Raw genomic sequence first — 4,713 nt, forward strand, 5'->3', positions numbered from 1 at the left:
CAATAGGGAGAATAAAGAAACTTAGCAAGCTGTTATCTGGGTTTTGATTCACATTTTGGGACATAATCAGCAATACGTGTGGTAAGAGACTGAGAGAGAGAGCTTTATAATTGAAGAAGAGGGAGTGTCGCAATGTGTTAAAGCTTCTGCAGGGAAATGGGGATTTATTACCATGCCGATGTGTCAGGTGGAAGATAGATAGAGTGGTTAAATGTCACTCAGGTGGATTTAGTGAAAAAAGTAAAAGTCATTGGGGTGCAAGCAGAAGGGTTGGTGTATCTATGATGAGAGATGTAAGTCACAAGAAAAGGTTTCCAGGTAGCTGCTTTTATCTCAACCACTGCTGCAACATTGTTAAGGTTCCCCAGACACATTTTTTATTGAAAGCTTTCATGATAATTAAATGCACATGAACCTCCATTTTCTGTTTTTTTATTTTTTATGTAGTGAGCTAAGATTTTTAAAAGTATATTGTTTAAAAATGTTTTATTACTACCATTTGTTTTTATACCAACCATTGCTTTGTACACCTTTCAGCCCCAAATTATTCCATCCCTGCCATATCTGAAGCTTTTCTTACACCCAAGAAAAGCACTTTGTTGTTGTACAGTCATTTTAGTCACGTCTGACTCTTTGTGACCTCATTTTGGGAGTTTTCCTGTCAAAGGTACTGGAGAGGCTTGACATTTTCTTCTCCAACTCATTTTACAGATTAGAAAACAGGCAAATAAGGTTAAGTGACTTGCCCAGAGTCACATAGCTTGTAAGCATATGAGGCCAGATTTGAACTCAAGAAGATGAGTCTTCCTGACTTCAGATCTAGTGCTCTATCTACTGTACCATGTAGCTACAAAGACAATTAATAAGGTCCATGTATGTGTAGCATTCTCCCCTGTAATCCCTTGCCTCTCTGTCGAAAGGTTTGGGTTGTATTATCTATTCTCCAAGAACCAGGATTGGTTGCTATACATATTCATAGTTTGACTTCTTTTTATCATTTTTAAAATTTATAGTATTATAATAATTGTGTATATTGTTTTCCTGGTTCAGTTTACTTCATTCTACATCAATTCATACAAATATTCCTGGGTTTCTCTGAATTCCTTATATTATTATTTTATTATATTGTATCTATCACTGTATTTGAATACCCTGTTACATTTACATACTACAACTTATTCAGACATTCTCCAAATAATAGGGATCCACTTGGTTTCTAATTCTTTTCTATGCTAAAAAATACTTTTGTGAATTTTTGGCATTTATAAGACCCAAGGTAAAGGAGTATGTTCTATTCATGTTTTCTATCCAGTTGTTTGTAGTTAATTAATCAATTAATTAAATTAATGAATGAAGTAATTAACTAATTATTATTACCCTGTATATTATAACCTTGTGTTCTCCAATTATGAAGTTATTTCAGTCTCTTACCACAGATATTGCCAATTATGTGCCAAACTTGTGAATGAAAACCCAGGTAACAGAATTCTAAGTTCCTTTATTTTCCCTAGTCAATAAGTATGTCCAGCTTTACAAAATGAAAAAAAAATTCACATCACAATTTAGTCACTTTTATAAAGCAGGTTTGGGCATTTTTTCTGTAACAGATTAGATTTACCACCAGAACACAGGTAAAACCATCATTAAACCCAAACAAAACTGGGCAAGGAAAAGAATCACATTAATATTGAAGTCATTGAACACATACACAGGCAAATCCACTATAATTGGCCACTTTATCTACAAATGTCGTGAGATTTATAAAAGCACCATCGCAAAGTTCAAGAAGGAGGTTCCTGAGATGGGGAAGGATGATCCAATATGCCTTAGTCTTGGATAAATTGAAAGCCAGACATAAGCATGGCATCACTATTGATATTATCCCTCTGGAAATTTATGACCAGCAAATATTATGTGACCATCACTAATAACCTCAGGACACAGAAACCATATCAAGAATATGATTATAGGCACATCTCACACTGACTATGCTGTGCTGGTTATTGCTACTAGTGTTGGTGAATTTGAAGCTGGTATCTCAAAGAATGGTGAAACCCATGAGCTTACCTTCCTGGACTACACACAAAACATGAAATAACTTATTGATGATAGCTGCTGATATCGAGAATAACCAACCACTGTAAGCCATCTGGAGAAGAGAGATTAAAAATCACATTGCAATTACAAAGTGATTACTTGATTAGCAATAGAATTAAAGCTCCTTGAGGATAGGGAACTTCTTGTTTTATTGATTGCTTTTGTATTTCTAGTACCTAACTCAGTACCTTTCACACAGTAAGTCCTTAATCAATTTTTATTAGATTGAATTTACTCACACTGAGTCATTCTGACCAAAAAAAGGTAGTATAGGAAATGGATCAGAAAGATTGGACATCTGTATTGTTTAGGTTATTCAGATGATTGCCAAATTTTCCCTTCATTTTTTTTTACTTCATGGACACCTCCCAGCTAAGGAATATTTTGAATTCTTTAGGCAGCTAAAAACTCAGTGATGTAGTCTAGGGATGGGGAAACCTACCATTTCTTTCTCCCTGTAATGCCAAGCAAAGGCAACATTCCAAGGTTCAAAATACCAGCATAGCTGCTCTCTATTTTATTCAGTGACAAATTAAGAACAGAGAAAATCAAAATATAGCATCACTCAAAATACTAATCCACCCCTGGACATTATATTCATTTAATCAATCACAAAGTCCCTCTTCTAAACACTACTCCACCCCTAGACAGTACATTCATTTAATAAATCACAAAGCCCCTCTTCTCAAATGGATATTAGTTTCCAATCATAAGCAAAGTACATTCATTTGGTCAGTCACAGAACACAAAAAAGTCAAAAGTTTCCCACCCTTGGACCACAACTGAATAGGTGTAATTCCAAGCAAAGGCAACTTCCCAAGGCTCAAAATACCAGCATAGCTGCTCTCCATTTTACTCCATGACAAATTAAGAACAGAGAAAATCAAAATACAGCATAATTCAAAATACAGCATTCACCAAGTGTAATTCAATCAAGTACTTACTCCACCCCTGGACATTACATTCATTTAATCAATCACAAAGTCCTTGTTCTAAATACTACTCCACCCCTCGGCAGTACATTCATTTAGTCAATCACAAAGCCCCTCTTCTCAAATGGAGATTAGTTTCCAATCATAAGTAAAGTACATTCATTTGTTCAATCACAGAGCACAAAAAAAAGTCAAACGTTTGGGGGGCCAGGTAGCACAGCAAGTAAGAGAGCACAGGCCCCCAACTAAGAGCACAGGCCCCAGTGTTAGGATGACCTACTTAGCACCACACCCAAAAATAACTGGCCAGGTAACCTTGATCAAATTACTTAACCCCAATTGCTTAAAAAAGTTTCCCACCCTTGGATTACAACTGAATAGGCCATCTACCCCAGAGTTACAACAAGCTTAAGCACAGCATTTAATACCCAAAGAGAGGTCTTTTCTTCATCTTGACCCTAGGCAAGTTCTCAATAATCTTTGCTCCTGGGGAGACAAAGCTTAGCAAGGCAACAATATACATTGCCAGTGTCCTCATTAATTCATTCTCTGTCTGCAGAATAGTCCTAAGACCCCTGAAAACATTAGCAAAACCATCTTCCAGGATTTCTGTAAATATACAACAAGTAAATCCTTCTTCAGGGTTTCTGAACCAACAGCAAGGTTCCAGAACCTCTGCAACAGCAGCACTGGCCTTCACCAGTGGGCACAATTGTCTGCAGAACTCAGGACCCCTGAACCAACAAGAGGGTTCCAGGATCTCTGCAAAAACAGCACTGTCCTTCACCAGTGGGCTGAATTCATTCTCTGTCTGCAGAACAGTCACTGGATCCCTGAACCAGCAGCAAGGTTCCAGGCCCTCTGCAACAACAGGACTGTCCTTCACCAGTGGACAAATCTGGCAAAACAACATCAAAACAGACAGACAAAATACCAGCATAACAGCCACATCTCCTCAGTCCTTGGCATCTCTGGGTGGCAGCTCTCAATAGTCCTGGATAGTTTGAACTGGCCCTCAGCAATCCTTTCCATCTCTCTGCCTCCATGATGCTGCTTCCAAAAAATTCTTTTGCCTCTCTCTCTGCTTGTGACTCTCTAAATTCATGTCACCAGCTCCTCCCAGTTCAGCCCTCTCTTTTCATGTCAATAAGTGTATCCCACAAGTGGGATTCACAAGCGCTGGGTTTGAACACAATCAATCTGAAAACCAAGCCAATACAGGGGGATCTTTAAATTCCATTACTATTACACTCCCTTGAATCCACTACTGAGCTCCGAGAATGCAAGAGAATCATCATATTTCTTTCATCACTTCATCATTACTCAAAAAGAGATAGCTTCACATAATGCAGTGTGATACAGAAAATGAATCACTTAAAAGAGTATCTGCCCTTTTGACACTTTACGATGCAATCCAAAAACTGATGTGGAAAGACATAAAAGGCAAATGGGAAAACATACAAGACGTATGGTTCCGTCAAGTAATTAATTAATCATTTGATCAATGAAACTATTTGTCATTTATGTACTCTAACAGACCTATCAATTTATTCAAGACAGTCAAATCATTTTGATACAGGCTAAAAGAATTGAGCTAAGTTCAGATAATGAGGATTTGAAATGACCACAGCAGTGACTCTGTGTCCAGAAGAAGTGGACCCAATTTCTTTACCCCACCCATACC

The sequence above is a fragment of the Petaurus breviceps genome, unplaced genomic scaffold (genome assembly GCF_028583685.1).
Source record: "Petaurus breviceps papuanus isolate PSGF00001 unplaced genomic scaffold, PetGlider_PUasm1.0 181, whole genome shotgun sequence".
Lineage (NCBI taxonomy): Eukaryota > Metazoa > Chordata > Mammalia > Diprotodontia > Petauridae > Petaurus > Petaurus breviceps.